This window comes from Castanea sativa, chromosome 8, assembly GCF_040712315.1.
Source record: "Castanea sativa cultivar Marrone di Chiusa Pesio chromosome 8, ASM4071231v1".
Classification (NCBI taxonomy): domain Eukaryota; kingdom Viridiplantae; phylum Streptophyta; class Magnoliopsida; order Fagales; family Fagaceae; genus Castanea; species Castanea sativa.
In genome coordinates this window covers 39,609,845-39,628,721 of record NC_134020.1, presented here as the reverse complement: position 1 = coordinate 39,628,721, position 18,877 = coordinate 39,609,845, and the positions used below count along the sequence as shown (strand labels likewise).

Genomic DNA, 18,877 nt, shown 5'->3' with positions numbered 1-18,877 from the left:
AAAAAAAATACCATCAAGCTATTCAGAATAACATCGAGCAAATGTAAAATTTTTACCTATGCACACAGACAAAACAAAAACACTATATATAGGCACTATAAAAGGACAATAGCTTGGGTAGATCCTCATTTTATTTTTTACTATCCAAGATTTGCTATAGTATTATAGTATTGGACTCTACACTTTATATTTTAGGAAGCTAAACTTGCATCTTTATATAGAATTAGGAGCCTATGGCAACAGGATTGAAAGCACAACATAGATAGAGTCTCATGTGAGCAACACAAATGCAAATATCTTGTGTTTGCATACATTGTTGTGCATGAGAGAGAGAGAGAGAGAGCTTCAAAATAAAGGGCATTGATAATTTTGGAAGACTACCTCCGAATATTTCTACCTCTTGTGACATCCTCAGAATTAGGGCAATTAGCATCTAACTCAATGTCATAAGAAGTTCTCGGTAAATGAGATGACCAGAAATTTCCCCATTCCATGTTGAAAACCTAATGCAAATAAGGATGAGTCAACATTAACAAATATATAACAAAGTAAATCAATTCATCTGATAAAGAATCTGATGATGTTTGTTTAGAGACATAAAGAAAGGATACCATGCCTCCAAGTGTTGCAAGAAGCCCTTGACACTTAATGATAGCATTTGTCCGCTCCAAATAATAGGCATTTGTACCCGTTCCTGTTAAGTTCTAAAAGTTTAGATCTGTAAAGTTATGATTTACAACTGTTTTGTGTTGGCTTTAATTCTGTGCCAAATTTGATTGTAATTTTTGTTCAATTTTTTATACCCTGTACTTTATGTGGGATTTTATTGTAAGGGTTGTGTGATATAGAGAGAGAGTGTGTGTGAAGACTCAAGCATGTGAAGATAGAAGATTTCTTGCGGGTAGCCTGCGACTAAGCATCCCGCAAAATGATGCATGTGCCTTGCACATGACTGGAATGCGAAGAGTCAAAACAGATGGTGACAGCTGGTTTTTGCGAGTGTCTCACGGGTAAGACCTTCCTGCGAGATACCCGTGAAACAGTCTGTTTTGCTATTTTGTCCTATCTACTCCACTAAATCCTCATACACACTATATATACCATCATTACTCACATATTGAGTAGAGAGCTTTTCAGAAGAGAAAACCCTAGCCTCAACCCTTGAGAGTGTGAGATTGTCATACCCTCAATTTTACACACCATCCATTGTAGTTTTCCTCTACTTCTACCTCTTCATTTCTATGCCCTTGAGAGCTTGATAGTCCAAACACTTACCACACCCATACTGAGTGTCCAATGAGTTTTTGGTGCTGCTGGAAAGTATTAGGAGAAGCCAAGCTTTGGCGGATGCAATCAAGCGCATTGCGGGATCCAGAAAGCTAGACAAGACACAATTCCGAGAAACCTTGTTGGAGTAGGAGCTTGGAGGGTTTAGGTGCATTGGGTAGACTAGGCTTGGAGGGTATTTTGCTATTCGTGTATCCCAACTTATTGTCTAGTGGATCGATTTACTGCTTGGAAGGCGGCAGAGAGGTTTTTCGCCAAGTTCTTCGGTTTCCTCTTCTATACCACATCGATGTGTTATGTTGTATTTGCATCTCTCTTCCCTACTCTTTTAGCTTTCTCTTTACTGCTGTGTTTTATTGAATATGGGTTATAGTAGCGGTTTTGTTTGTTTGCTCGCATTTACTCTATTCCGCACTTAGTTTAAGTTAGAGTAAAATCAATTGAGCCGTAATTTTTTATCTGGGGTTTAAACAGCTCTTGTGTTTTTAACACAAATCTGAGCTTTCAAGATCAATTGGCAAACTGTAAACACAAACTTGTCTAAATATAGATCTTAGAGTCTATAGGATTTATTAGACAATGCTCAAGGGGCTACAAGTCAAAATACAAGAAAAAGAAAGCTGCAGGTTTAGGAATTCGAAACATGCCCGGTTTGACCGATTGAAAGAACAAGTTCGACTGATCTAAGAATGGGTTCTGCAGAATTTAATTAAAGCCCACCAGCCTGTTAAGCCTATTAAGTGATTAGGATTTTAGATCTATTTCACAGAGTATTTAAAGGAAACCCCTAAGGCATGTTTTATTATGATATCTAAAAGGTGCTGTGTCTTCTTCTTTCAAAGTCACTATCGGAGTTTCATCAACATATTATTAGAACCAACAGATCTAAAGTTGCTGCTACAATATCAACAACTACTGATGATCTAAACCTTTGAATGGGATTCCAAAGTCACAAACGTGGGAGTTCGTGTTTAGCAAATCCAAGATAAAAGAGTTTGTAGAGTCGAAGCTGTACGTGGCCGTGTTAGTAAGTTTTACAAGAGGTAGCTTTAGATTTGAGGTTTAAATTTATTGTAATCTTTCATTCTATCATAGTGGATTTGTTTACCTTGAGGATAGCAAGGTTAAATCCTCCCTAGGCTTTTACCTCGAAACGTTTGGTTTCATTGGTTTTCCTGAGTAATCATATTGCTGTCTTCTTTACTTTTCTACACTAAGTAATATGATTGCATAAGTTTAACCTAAATCTGAATAATTAATTTAAGTGACTACTTGACTAATTTTTTAGGTAAACTAATCTTATATAAAAGGAGTCTAAACATAAACAAATAGTTCCAATTATAATTGCAACAATAGTGTTTGGATCATGATATGTCCAAGAGCTAAAGTTTCCACTATATCATTAACCTACTTAAGAACATAAATAAAATTTATTATGCACAAAATCTAAGTGCAATAGTTGCACAAGTAACTCGAGTTGTAAATAAACGTTGTTAGAAATACTGAATGAATAGTATTGTATTTCTCAAATAATAAAATATACACGAGCGTTTCTATATAGGAGGTGAAGTGTGTAGTAAAAGTATGTGTGATATAAAAGTAAATAAGGTGGGTCTAAAGCCCACAGCCTATTTCACATTAACAGCCCCCCTTAAACTCAAGGTGGGTGTGAGACCAACTTGAGGTTGTTAACCAAAGCACGAAAGTATCCCTTAGGATGTGACTTGGTGTGGATATCTGTAAGTTGATCTTTTGAGAAGACCGAGACCAACTTGAGAACACCATGGACAAGATAATAACGGATAAAATGACAATCGATCTCAATGTGTTTAGTCAGTTTATGGAAGACATCATTGTGAGCAATATGAATGGCACTCTAGTTATCACAATAAAGAGGAGTAGCAGAAGATGTGGACACACCTAAGTCCTTAAGAAGCCATTGTAGTCAAAAGAGCTCAAATGTGGTATCAGCAAGGGTACAATATTCTGCTTCAATACTACAGCGTGCCACAAGGGTTTGTTTCTTGCTTCGCCAAGAAATCAGAGAAGCTCCTAGAAGAAAGCAATGCCTATGGTGGACCTATGATCAGTGGGATCTCTTACCCAAGCAGCATTAGAGAATGCACAAATAAAAAGAGGAGACTGAGCAAAGTAGAAAAGACCATGAAAGAGAGTGTCCTTCAAGTATCGAAGAATACATAGAACAGCAGCACAGTGAGTCAATTGTAGAGCAGACAGATACTGGCTCACTTGGTGAACAGTAGGAAATGTCTAGACAAGTGACAGTGAGATAAACTAGGCTGCCAACCAAGTGTTTGTAAAGAGAGGGATTTAACAATGGTTTCCCCTTTGTGGGAGTTAGATGCGCATTAAGTTCAACTAGAGTGTCAACAGTCTTGCTATCAGTAAGTCTTGCTATCAGTAAGTCTAGCTCGAGACAAAAGTTTAGAAGCATACTTAGCTTGAGTAATATAAAGTCTATCTGTAGAATGAGTGATTTCAAGACCAAAAATGTAGTTAAGATGTCCAAGATCTTTCATCTCAAACTGATAACTGAAAAAATCCTCGAGTTCTTGAATGCCACTGTGGTCATCACCAGTTATGATTATATCATCTACATATAGGAGAAACAAATTAGTGCATTTGTTAGTGCAACTAAGAAATACGGTAGAATCATAATGACTGGCAATGTAACCCAAGTGAGAGATAGTAGAGCTAAACTTGGCAAACCAAGCTCGTGGAGCTTGTTTAAGGCCATAAAGTACACGTCGAAGGTGACAAACCTTGTTTGGTTCCTTAAAGAGACCAAGAGGAGGTTGCATATAAACTTCTTCACTTAATTCTCATTAAGGAAGGCATTTTTGGCATACATCTAAAAAATGTCTCATTTACTGGCAGCGGAAACAGTTAAGGGGGCACGAACAGATGAGATTCGAGCAACCAAAGCAAAGGTCTCTTCATAATCAATCATATACTCCTATGTAAAATATTTTACAATAAGACGAGCTTTATATTGCTCAATGGACCCATCTGAGCGAATCTTGATCTTATAGATTCACTTACAACCAACCACAGATACAAAGACGATGAAGACAGGATCATAACATTGATACCCCTTTTGAATTTTGTCATAGCCAAGAAAACAACAAAGTCTAGACCGAGGCTCAAGTTTGTTATGCTCATGCAGCTGAAGAAGAATGAAACAAGCAGAACCGAAGAAGAGAATGTGGTGATAGTTTGGAGGTAACCTAAAAAGGCACTTATATGGAGTTTGATTTTGGATGACAGGACTGGGAATGTGATTAATAGCATGAAAAGCAGCTTCTCCCCAAAAATGAGTTGGAAATTTGGCAAAAAAAGAAGGAGAGCACAAATAGTGTCAAGAATATGACGAAGTTTTCGTTCAGCTCGACCATTTTGTTGAGAGGTACCTCAACAAGTTAGTTGATGAATAGTACCATGGGAATGCAAAATAGCTTGAAAATCCTATTGAGTGTATTCAAGAGCATTATCAGATCAAAAAATTTTGATAGATTTGGAAAATTGAGTTTCAACCATTTTGCAAAATTATAATATACTTGCAATAATTTAGAACAATATTTCATATGAAAAATCCAACTATAGCAGGAATAATCATCAATAAAGACAACAAATATCAAGATTCACCAATACTAGAAACAGAGGAAGGCCCCCAGACATTAGAATGAATTAGGTCAAAGATATCAGTAGACATTGATTCACTAGTATTGAAAGGCAAAGCTGGTTGTTTTCCTAACTGACACAAAACACAATCAAAATTTTATGTGGACACTGAATCTAAAAAACCTCTAGAAGCCAAGTGTTATACTCAAGAGGAAGATAAGTGACCAAGTCGGGCATGCCAAAGTGCAAGAGAAGGAATAGAAGAAATTGCAGCAGCAACAGAAACTGGAGCAATAGGTGGAAGACAATGGTTGTCCATGGGAAACATACGTCCAACTCTAGGACCGGTCCTAAGCTCCTATCCCATCCTCGGATCTTGCACAATACACCCAGAATAATCAAAGGTAATGCAATAAGCCAACTTAGCTAATTGTCCCACACAAAAAAAATTTGTAAGAAACATTAAAGACCCCAGGAACCGAAAGGTTAGAGGTCGAGATGGAACCTATGTTATGACCAAATATTGTAGAACCATTAGTTGTGCGAATATTAAAAGGGTGTGGTGCAGGTTCAAGTTGAGAAAATAAGGATGAGTGAGATGTCATGTGGTTGCAACAAGCAGAATCCATAAGCCAAGAGGAATGAGACATACCAAATGAAACTAAGAGAGAAGATGAATAATATGCATTACCAACTATACGAATGGTATTAGAAATGATGTTTTGAAGGTCAATTGTGATAATGGTGATAGTGGATTCAGATGACTTGGACTTTTCGGAGACGAGAGCCATTGGTTAGATACTCTCAGTGTTAGTAGCAGTAGCAGTAGAAGTAGAAATGGAAACAACTAATTTGTTGCGTTGATAGCAAGTCTCAATATTATGGCCAAGACGTTTGCAAAAATTGCAAAAACACTTTAGACGCATCAGGCACATGGAAGAACTTCGCCAAAACTTTGACTGGCATGTGGCGGTGCATGAAAGGTCAAATAGGGATGATTCTGGCAGCATTGAGTAGATCGGTTAAGGTCTACAGAATAATATTTATGGTGTCGTAATTGGAGATCACAATGGACTGACTCGAGAAGGTAGTTGTCTTTGACAATGGAGAGAGTGCTTCTCGCGGTGGAGATTCAACATTGAGGACCTCTGACGGTGGCAAAGCAGTCAAGAGAGGACGCAGAAAGCTTACCAACCGGAGAAGTTGAGGCAACAGAGAATACCAACAAAGGCAAAGACTACAAGACCCAAGAAAATGTTAGAGCAATGCCTCTGATACCATATTAGAAATACTGAACGAATAGTATTGTATTTCTTAAGTAATAAAATATACATGGGTACCTTTATATAGGAGGCAGAGTGTGTAGTACAAGTTTGTGTATTATACAAACAAACGCTAAGATTGATGGTTTACACACAAACACTAAGATTGGCCTAAGCCCAGTAAGCTTGAGGTTGAGTTGAAAGGGGAAATTGCTCAAAACAAATAGATCAGAGGGTTAAAAAAAAAGGAATTACTATTATCCCTCAAAAAAGCTGAACCTCATCTGCTCATCACCATGTAAATATACACATTTCCGACGTCAAGATAATGATGATAAAAATTAATGCTAAGATACATAGCTTAGCAGGGTGTAATATTTCATGCATGAGAAGTTGTCACACTCAAAGGCCTAAAATATGTTGTTATCATAATGAGATATCCTCAAATCCACTGTTTCGCACAGAAACTTCGTAAAAATGGTAGAACGATTTTGTATGCGCCACAAGGAAACTTAGGAAAGCTCACAAAGTCATACAAGGCTGACCAAGAAACCACTCTAAGTTCAATCTTTATATGTTAACACTATATATTGATTAAGCCAATCTAATCCAACTAGATTTAACTAAATATTTCATAATCATCACATAAATTCATAGAAAACACACATCATAAACTGTACATACATATGGCCATTAATCACTTCTCTAAAAGATGTTTTACAATACCAAGCTATCGATTTCAACTTTCAACGCTGAAAATGGTTACTATAACATCATTTAGGATCATAACAACAATGACTCACAATATCAATTACTTCTTTGTTTTTTCAGTTTGTGGAAAAATGTAGCACTTAATTTCATCACGTCGCTTAAAAGCAATAATAACCAAAACTATATTAAAAAGAAGAATAACTGCAAGGTAATCAGGACCTCCCTTAATGGACAATATCCTATATGTTCAAAAATAACCAGGGGCGGCGTTATGTTAGAGACAGGGGGTTCAAATGAACCCCCTGACTTGTCAATTTTTTTTATTTTTTTATATATAAATTTTTTTAACTTTTGTTTTGACCCTTTAAAATAAAATTTTGAACACCTGACCCTAAATTTTATTTAAAGCCAAATAAAATAAATTTGAATATGATCATCTTAATGCTACTTTCATAATATTTTCATAATAAATGTTATATAACAAGTTTTAATTGGACTCATAATTAACATCATTTTTTACCTACCATTAACAACTTGCCACCTAGATTTTATTATAAAATTTTTGTGAACATATTGTGTATTGAATATTATTATAAAAAAAGTTTCATTTTTGCTCATTTGTTAAAAATATATGTGTATATTCTCTGCAGGACTCTGTCTTACTTTACTGTTGATAACAAAATGAAGCTGTTTTTTCATGCACTTTTTTTCTCCATAACCAAAAAATTACACTACTGTTACAACCAATATATCTCTATCTACATTGGTGATTCTTTCCCATTCTCTTTCTTTCTTATGTATTTTTTTAGTTTTTCTCTTTATTTGATCAAATTGTTTGATAAATACTCTATAGATTTTCAAGTTCAAGAAGTTTTTTAGTGCTTGCTCAAATTCCAAGAGAGCAATCACATGTATGATTAAAAAGCCATACATGCTCATCAAAAAAAAAAAAAAAAGCCATACACTTCAAAAGTAAAAACTTATATTAGTTACTATTTATTTTCTTTGTTTCGCATTACTCCTAGTTCTACTCTTAGGTGTGTTAGTATTCTTCTTTATCATCTATTTTTATTTATTTGATCATACATATAAATATAATAAGTTATTATTAATTTGACAAAAATGTATGATTAATTATTAATTAAATTTGATGTATTACTGATCTTTAAACTATTAATAACTTTTTTATATTATTGTACAATATAGTTGTATTATATACTGAATTGTATTTAGAATACTATTTTAGATTATTGTATATGATATGAAAGTTGTATGTACAGGAAAAAAAATCATTTTATTTTTTATTTACTCCCATGACAAATTTCTTGCTCTATCATTGTTGAACCCCATTGAAAAAAAATCTAGGAGTCGCCACTGAAAATAATGAACAAATTAAAATAAGAGCTAAAGCTATCAAAATGGTGGTTAATGTCTACTCAAGTCAAGAAGTAATGATATTACCTTTTTTTTCTAATAAGTTCAATGTTATTGCCTTTAACAGTTTGCCCTTGAAAAAATTGCGATATTTTAACAGTGGAATAGGAAAGCAATATCCAACAGAAATCTATAAACAATACCTACTTAGGTCAATAGTAGTGGCCTAAAAACTTCTAAAGATCTATTATGTATCACAGCTTCCTCAGATACTATTATGATTGCATTAACAGCCACCATATTAAGTACTGAGTATGTCCAGGCAAACACAAGTCTATTTCATTTTACTTAACACAGAAGGCATTAATTATTTAGTATGATTAGGAAAAACTAACATAAATCAAACACGTAACCACTTCAGGCAAAGATTCATAGCAAGCTACTATAAATTTATGTACAATTTCTTGGCTCAAATATATTGGCCTTTGATAGGGCTTAAAGTGAAACAAGGATTCATGTAGCGAAATAAATTTTTAGATTAAGGCGTAGTTGTGTTTAAATATATTTTTTTTTTTTAAATTTATCTTTGTGCGTTCAATTATTTTCACACAGCTTAAAGGAGTTGCAGCTTTAACCAAACAATTCAAAAGTAAAAATATAAACTCTGCATACCACATGTAAGCAAGAAACACCATCAGCTTAGATCTAAGATATCATGTAACGCCAAGGCTTGCGCTTATCATATGGTGAGCCAGCTTTCAAATCAAGTTAAAGCAAATTACAATACGCAAATACGCTTAGAACATAATAAAGCTTTAACTTATTGCATCCCACTATTTCAAATTGTCAATGATCCCCTAAAATAGTAAAACACTATTTCAAGTTAAAGCAAATTACAATACGCAAATACCCTTAGAACATAATAAAGCTTTAACTTATTGCATCCCACTATTTCGAATGGTCAATGATCCCCTAAAATAATAAAACACTAATTCAAGTCATTATGTTATTCTCACACTAAAAGAGCAGGTAAGAAGATAGCTCATAGTCTTGGTTGATCTGCTTCTGATTTATCTGACCTTGAGGTGTGGATAGAGAATATTCCACCATCAATTTCCGGTATACTTCAGGCCAATTCGGCCAATTTATTTTAATATAAGCTAAACAGTGTTCTTCCTTAAATTTAAAATTAAAAAAAAAAAAAAAAAAAAAAAAAAAAGAAGTCATTGTTCAACATTAAGAGAAGGTAAATTGTACGAGGATGCTAAACCTCTCTAAAAAAAAAAAAAAAGAAGTCATTCTTCCTTACAAGTGCTGCTACACGCATATTTAGGCCTTTTCTGGCCATTGCCTGTTCTAAACATTCGGAAACCTCTCTTCCAAGCTGACAGCACACCACATTACGATAATGTATTAAAAAATTTTGATATTAAAAAAAAAAAAACTGTCCAGACCACAAAGCAAGGTCATGCTTATTCTCGATCAGTGTTTAGATTGATCTGGTGATATTAGAGCTGATTCAAACTGCCTTCAGCATCAACAAAAAAAGTTTTCCAAGCGTGTTGCCTTTCACAAAATTTCTAAAATTATGGCGCTTTCAACGTCGTACAAGTTTCAAGAATATGATCCGACTAACCATGTCTTCAATGCCAAATCCTTTTGTCCATTTAATCAAAATGCCTGTTGAAACAGATGTTTGCTTCACACGAAAAGAGAACGTAAATCCAAGTTCCCTTCTTCTCATCAGTGAAGTGTCCGAACCATCTCCTTCTTTTTCAACAAACTCCTTTAACGATGAAGCAATAAAATCAAAGAGATCCTGCAATCAATAAAAACACATTAGCTTGCCAAAAAAGTAAATAAATCAGTATGTCGTAAGATTTCAAAGAAACGCTTAATGTTAGTACAATATTTGAGTTACAAAGTTGAGGACCTCGCTTGTGCTGGTCATCTAATGTTAGGGAATGGGTTGCCGCTCCACATCTGGTTCTAGGATGGATCTTTGACCTCCTAGCTGACCTCGCAAGACCCTAAAATTAGTACCCCCAAGATCTAGCGCATAGTAAGTTCCTTTCTCACTTCTGATGAAATAAACAAAAACCAATATCAATTTTACAATGCAAGCTTTCCTAGTTACAAACGACTCATACACTGATGGAACAAGATGTTACATTCATCCCAACAAATTAAACTTCATAATCAATGCAGAAGTGAAAACAACAATAGCATGCATTAATATATAAACAAAATTCTCCTAGCAAAGTGACTTCCTAGATGAAACCAATTAAGTAAATACCAGGCACCTCAGGGCCCATCTCAGCACCCCAATTTTTCAAAATTTAACAGAGTGAAACATTATTGCAGATCATTTTAGTGACATTTTATAACTACTAAAACAAAACTTTTTTTTTCTAGGTAATAAAACAAAAGAAATACTATAGATATTATTTCAAAATAGGGAGACTGTGAAATCCTCAAAGATTAAATGCATATCATTATTGGCCTTTGAGTCACAACTTTCCAATGAAACCATTTCTAAGCACCCAAAACCCATTTTTTTCCCATATCGCAAATAAACAATTTCGAGTTTCGACCTTGAAAACCATTCTTTTTTTTTTCATTCTTTAAAATACTCAGCCAGATTCCACTTGCATCTCAACTAATTCTTCAAATTATTTATCCATATATTCCACAGAAAACAAGCAAAACCATACTTTTCCCAAATCTCCAACCTCATTAGGCAAAATTTTCCATTTTCTTTTTCCTTTCACACACTTATTTTAACTTCAAAAAAAATTCTCACACAAAAAACAGTAATTTTACTAAATGTCATTCTAATTCAACCCCAAACTTTTGTCAATACTAAGGAAACATGATGTAAGTTAATAATTGGGAACCCGAAAAAGGAAAGCATAAAAAAATAGACTTTATGAAACAGGACAATCAGAACAAAATTAAAGCAACAATAAAATAAATGGATATGACCTAAGAGTCAGAACTTAGGCCTAGCTTAGAGTTAGCACCTAGGCCTAATTTGGAGTCAAGACCAAGTGGGAAAACCACTAGGAGACAGCACTTAGGGTGAACTTGGAGTCAACACTAGACCAAAGAGAGACCAAAAGACCATTTTTTTTCATTCATCAAAATATCAGCTATCTCCTTAAGGAATATAATAGGTTACTTATAAAGGATTGCTAAACCCTAGTTCTTATTGGCTAGGAAACCCTAATTGTCTTATTAAAAAAATAACCTTACTTCCAAATTAAAATACTAATAGCCTACTAAACTACTAATTAAAGGTGTCCTAAGACTTTTAATTAGTTTAAGTGTTAGGAGTATTTTAGTAATTTTATGTTTGATGGAATGGGCTATGTTATTTTTCCATTGGGTTTTATTTAATTTGGGTTTAGTATTTAAGCCCAAGGAGTCCAAGTCCAAGTCTTATTAGGTTTTTAAGAAATCCTAGTCCTACTTGGATTAGGTTTAGTCTTCTATTTAAAGAGATGTAGTATTTTCTATTGAGGTAGAGATTAATTATATTTTTAGAGTTTAGAGCTATAAGCTTGTTACAGTTTGTGTGATGCAGACTATTTCTAGGTGTGATGCCAAGGAACCCTAGAAGTGATTTTTAGGAATTTATCTTTTATTTACTGTTCACGGTTACTATTCACAGCACCATTCACAGCAACCCAAATCTTGAATTTCACCTTTGTTTTCATTTCTAAAACCCTAATAAACCTTGTCACCCCTTGTCCTACGTCACTTTAACAACAATAAACATATACCTATTTTTGCGACACATTTTTTACAAGCCCAATTCAACCAAGCCCGACTTCCTTGTCAGTTCAATTCATGTATTATATTTTATTTATCCTTTTAAGCATGACCCAAGCCTATGTAACTTATTGGAGAAATTTAGGAAGTGTGGTTTGGAGAGTATGAGTCGGTTTCTTTCAGACCGTTTGTATGAGCCCAACCCATGCATGCTACCAAGTGGGCGAGGGACACTGGTAGAATGTCTGGATCATAAGGAAGTCTTGTACCTGAAATTTTCACCCCAAAAGAGTTTTTATTCTCTGGCTGACTATGGCCCAATTTTGCTGCTCTACCATTTTTTGTCTAAAACATATAGCTAACCCTAAGTGGCTAGTCTTGTCTGCTACAACAACCAAATGCAACTACCAAGGACCTGCCATATCTAGGAAACATAAGCCCATGAATTTAGACTTCTTTATTTTCCAAATTATGCAAAAAGCAAGCAAACCCTCTTACCCAAATAAAGCAAATCTAACCATAACCTCTTTGATCAATACCTTGGGGTTCAAAGCCTTTTCTATTGACCAAAAACCAGTCACTTAAATCACCCCAAACTCAATATAAAAGGCCCCAATTAGATTCAAATTGGAGAATCCACATCCTACCATTAAAGCTGAAACTTTAGAGCAAAAGCCCATTCAGCTAGCTAATATTCTCACAATATTGAAGCTAAGGGGTGGAAATATAGGTACAAGAAAACCTTCCCTCTCTTTCTCACAACCTCTCTCAATTTCTTCTTCTCGCTGACTATGGGTCAAAATTTCGAACGTGTACTTTTTCTGCATTTTCTTGTATTTCAATTATGGCATTTTGATTGGGTAAAACTCCTCATCTTGTTTTCACTACCTCATTACCACATGGCAATTCGCTATACAGGAGGATAAAACTCCTCCTCAAGAAAATGGAAAAATTGTGCATTCCATAAATTGTTATATGCAAGTACGTGATTTCTTCAAAATATGATAGCAATACAAGCTTTATTCAAGCCACTGTCTATGAGAACACAATCAGCCTCTATGAAATGGTGACAAACAAGTGCACCATATACTATAATGCATGAAAACACAATGATAATAGCTTAATTTTATATATTTATATCATTATCAGAAAGTATTATCAAACTTATTTTGAGTTAATTCATGCATTTCATAGTTGGTTTTGGAATAATGTTGAATAATTAATTTTGTGCTTAATTGAATTTTAATACGTGAATTTGTCTTTTGTAGGATAATGAAATTAAATAAGTGGATTTGTGCAAAGAAGAAAGCTAATGGACTTAACTTTTACAAAGGTCATGATGAAGTTAAAGAAGGGCGACTCAATTAAATTCAAGTCCAATTGGAGCAAGGAATCAAAGGAAATTTGCACCAAATCCAAGTCCAATTCGGATTATGATTCCAGCTTGCGCACCAGTTAGTATTTTGAGCATAACTTTCGACTCAGATGTTCCATCTAGACAATTCAAGTTAGGCTGGAAAGTTAACTTAAAGGGAAACAACTTTGTAATTTACCAAAAGTCCGAATTCTAAAGTTAAATGGGCCGAAGATATTGGTTAAGTGAAGCCTTAAAACCTAGGATTTTCTCCAAACGAGAATTCAACTTGTAATAGGATTCCATGACCTATTTAATGGTTCTTTAGGGCAAAATTCAGGGGGGAGCTACCGTAGAACATAATTTTGTATGTTCTTAACAATTATTTATTGGTTTTAATGCTTATGCTTTTATGTTTTTGATTGTTTTACTCATCTACAAAAGTGTTTAGTTCTGTATAATTCTTTGATTTATCATAGACTCCAGACACGTTAAATGTTTAGTATTCCCTAAAAACTAATTCACTAGTTTTGTTTTGCCTAAAATTAATCAATTTCATGAAACTACCTTAGACAATAAATTCTTGAGTTTTTATTGTTAAATTATCCAACTAATATCATCCTTCATATGAATTTTAGTTGAGTTATAGAATAAATATTGTTAAGACTACCAATAGATGTGTTGTGTGTGAATCCCTAAACCTTAAGACCTTAATATATTGTTATGTTCTCTCAATTTAAATTACCTTTACTAAACCATCAAAAATCTCTTCAATCAAACTTTATTATTTTAGTTTTATTCTCTTATGGTTTGCTAATCAATTCCCTTTATCCTTGTGGATTCGACTTCGAACTTGCTAAGTTACTACTTCACGACAATCCTGCATTGGGGAGCATTATTTAAGTCGTGGCACACAGCCTATGTGTGGGGACTTCTTGAAACTAACAAAGTAGCAACCTAACACATGTTAAGTATAAGTCGACTACCAAGTGGCGAGACAAGTTTCAATATATATGAATCGCCGTCTGTGAAACCAAAATCTGCCCATTAATAGAGCACTAAACAAACGGTACACAGACAGCAAGATGTACATTGAACCATAACATTTTCGTAAAGGTATAAAAACCAAGCAACTGGTCTACTGACTTGCCCTTGCAAAGGCAAAGCCATATTCACAACATTTCCAATCAAGCACGAGTTATTCTCAAGAGACTACATGTATAATCTATTAAAGCTATACTACTTAACCACAAGGTGTGTACAAAAATTTCAAGCAAGCTTACCTTAACATACTCAAATGCTCATAACCATACAAGAGTTGTCTGCGCAGAAAAAACATGCTCATAGCCTATCGAGGAGATGTGCAAACATATTCTCAAGGTATAACACACAAACTATACATATCCTTGAGGTACAAATTATTTTTTCATTCCAAAATACAAAATATACATTTGAATATCATATTTATGTTTGCTTTGTACAAAATGTGAATTATGTCTACTAGCTAGGATAGTACAAGCTCAAAGTGACACCAATACAACTAAATAGGAGATGCTCTATGCATAAGTGGATTGTCCACAAAAAACTAAATACAAATGAAAGTGTCTCCATGGCAGTGGCCCCCATTGCACATTACAACCATCTCAAATTCTCAAGATTCCAACAAAAATACAAGAGGAAAACAAGTGAAAAAGGATGGGAAGACTTAAAGAAGATCAATACTTGCAACAATATCAAAAGTCTTCGCATCTAGAACACTCACCTGCGATTTCTCTCGATGAATTTGTGGCTACAAGTTTCTGCCTCTTCCCAACAATTCAGATGCCAAGATATGCAAGTTGAACTTTCAAGCCTCACTTGAACCATGTATCGATAATGCAGCAAAGATAGTAAAGAATAACGTCTAAAATCGACTCATCCTCAATCAAGTTCTGAGCAGCACTCCTTCATTCAAACTGTAACAACCTAAGGAAAAGCATTAGCCACATCTGTGCTATACCTTAAAATGACTAGTCACAATTGAGGTTCTTTACAGTTGTTAATAAAGCCCAGTTCAACCCAATAAATACTCGATGTAGGACTCATCACAATCCCACAAACATCACACAATCAATCAAATTTGGGCATCACAATCTCCCTCACTTAAATCCCTAACGTCCTCATTAGGGCCTACTTTGTGGAGTAGTGTCTCCGAGCCCACACAGGGTTACTGGGCCGGCTCTGATACCATATGTAATGACCCAAGAAAAAGCGCTAGCTACATCTGCACTATACCTCAAAAGGACTAATCACAATTGAGGCTCCTTGCAGTTGTTAATAAAGCCTAGTTCAACCCAGTAAATACCCAATGTGGGACTCATCACACACCCACAAATATCACACAATCAATCAAATTGGGGCATCACACAAACAGCCACTCCTTAGCCAAGGAAACAACCTAAGTGCTATGTACATCTATTGTCACAATTGCTCTCTAACCAAAGCAAAGGGGAAGCTTCATGGTTGTTTCTATTATTCTCCTTAAGCTTGACCAAGGAAACCTTTTTGATCCTCTTGAGATGAGCTATGGGCACTCAGTTTGTAGCAACTTCGGATACTATCTCTCAATAGAGAAAGTTAAAGCAACTAGGTCTTGTGCATAGATGGCAAGACAACAAGTTCATCAAATGTCCAATGCAAGCAAGAAATTAAACAAAAAGGGTTCAAAGTTACTAACGGCAGCCATGGCATTGTTTATTGCAGCTTTATGTTGCTATCCATCGCAACTTCAACCTTAGAAAATGATGCTTTCACAATGAGAATGGCCTCATGAATGAAAGTTCCAACAACTACACCATGATTGTCAGAGCCAAAGTCATCCTACAATAAACCATAATACAATGAGACTCATTGTATAATGGGAAAATCTGGTTGCACATCTAAAAGTGTACATACATGTGCACATCCTATTATAGTCGCGCATCAAAGAAGTACCTCCTACATGCTTACAAGTTGTGGTATTCATCTCTTTTAGCATACACAATATCCATATTACAAGGCGTCTTCTCATACTATAATGGTAAATTTTCCCTATCAGGGCCCAATATGCAAAGGTGGTTATGGATGGGCAATACCATGATCAAACAGTAAACGTTGTATGGGATCATTAATTATGGCTTTGCCAACACTTTTTTCATCATTACAACAAGCATGAAGCAACAACAACTTATAACTCTACATTTTTATTCGCATTTGCCAAAAGAATGTAGTACTGGGGGCTACTAGAACATACAGTAGTTGTGTCACACCCCTATACTATATTGGCAAGTGATATCTTCACCCCCATTCCATTTCAATTGCGTTGTACCAATATAGCCAGCAATATTGCTTATCACTCGTGGTTATGGATAACTAATCTTGGCAAACACAATCTCGCCAAATTGACCAACAAGCAAGCAACTAAAAAATTAAAGTATCCCCAATGTGGTCCAATTATTCGAGATAGCCTCTCATTAATCATCATTTTCTCACATGGACCCAAACCTAGCATTGGCATCGTGACTTTAAATTTACAGTTAAGAACGTTACTTATACCACTTTCAACACAATGGCCAACTCAAGGTCAAGCACAACCGCCTACAAATTGACCTTTATGTTTTGCAACTATCAAAATCAATGGAGAGTTGACTTTGATATGAAATTCGACTTCAATTACCCCAAGAACTCAGCCTCAGGGGTCTTTATCTTGCTATGGGTTTATGATTTTCCAAAGAAGATCCATCCTACACAAGCAATGACATAACTTATTCAACACATCACTAATGGCCTGTTTGGGAGTTTAGAGAGGGAGGAGAATAGAGGAGAGTAGAGGGGAGGAGAGTAGTGGAGAGGAGAGTAGAGGAGAATGATTACCCTCCACCTTGTTTGGATGTTTTTATAATTAGTAAGGGGGAAGGGAGTAATTAGCTCTTCCCATTGTTTTTAACATTGTAATTTTATAAATATAATAAGGGTAAATTAGGTAATTTACTTTATCAATAATTTTATGTACTCTACTCTCCCTCAAAATCTCTCCAATTTGGAAGAATTAAAAATGAGGGGGTTGGAGGTAGTTGAAACCCCTTCAAACCCCTCCAAACCCCTCCCCTCATTCCTTAAAAAACTCTCAAACAAGGTAATTGAATTACTCTCATTCCCTCTACTCTACTCCCCCTCCTTTTTTAAACATCCAAACAGGCCATAAATATAGCCAAGAGATCGGCAAAAACAAAATTAGCTCACCAAGGTGGGTGTCACATCCAATTTATCAAGCTTGTGCAAAGAATGGTTTCAACAACTTATCACTGCTTTTGATTCCATTCTCCTACAACAAAACCTTGATCCTTATTGATGAAAATTCTGTTCTCTTTGCTGTTGGCACCACTTTGCCAACATCAGTATCAACAAGTCCCATGGTCATGGGTGGCAATCTATTGCAAACATCCATTAATATCATCGATGGAACATCTCTACTCCTTGCCGACGAAATTCCTTTTTCTTTAGCTAGGGTACTTCGTCCCCCCTAAATCTCGACAATTTGAATAGAGGATGGTGCTGAGCTCTTCAAATTTATGCCCTTCACCAATGGAGATCTCATCTTTTTAGCCTCCAATATCTCATCTCCCTCCTTGGGTTTAGGTAGCATGAGTGATGAAGGCTTGGAGGAGGGCTTGTGAAAGCGCAAAAAAAAAAAAAAAAAAAAAAAAAAAGAGAGAAGAAGAAGAAGAAGCAGGAGCCTTGGCAGAGCTAATGCGGTAATCCTATAACTGAAATTAGAAACAAAAGTGGGCTGGGATTCTTGTGAAGTTAAAACAAATATTCACATCTTTTGAAGAAAGTAACAAAGAATAGAAGAAAATATAAAAGTTGTATTGCTAAGGAAGCAAAGTGGCATGAATCAAAAAAAGGGGGCCTATCGAAGCAAAGTGGCGTGAAGGCCACTACTGGAGAAGAAAAGAAACAAGGAAGAAGCAAATGGGATGATGTGTTTGTCGGCTAAATCCCAAATGAAAGAAAAGTAACCTGATGCAAAAATAAAGCAAGGAAGTAAAATGAAAGTCGAAGCTTCTAAAAAAAGAAATGCTAAAGCCACCTATGTAGTATGAAAGTCAAAGGCTACAAAGGAGGGAAGCCAAAGTCACTAAGGTGTCAACAAATTGAAAGTAAATATGGTAAATGCTAAAGTGACCATTGCAAGTATAAAAAAAACACTAATGAAGAAAAAAATTCTAAAGCTACATGTGGACATAAAAACAAGGAGCATTTTGGGTTGAACTTATCACTTGATTACAACTCGACTTTCTTCGACTCGTGACCACGACATCTCTACAAAGCAGACTTCTTCAACCCAATGTTTTTATGTAATTGGGCTTCACGATCCATGAAATTTCAACAAAAAATAGAGTGTTTGCGTAAACTAATTCCCAAACCTGCAACATCTACAAGCAATGGGAAG

At 35.2% G+C, this 18,877-nt stretch overlaps 1 pseudogene; it reads right to left on the bottom strand.

The window, feature by feature from the left end:
* Positions 1 to 223: 223 nt before the first annotated feature.
* On the bottom strand, positions 224 to 15,270 carry LOC142606313 (hexokinase-3-like; annotated as a pseudogene).
* Positions 15,271 to 18,877: the final 3,607 nt, after the last annotated feature.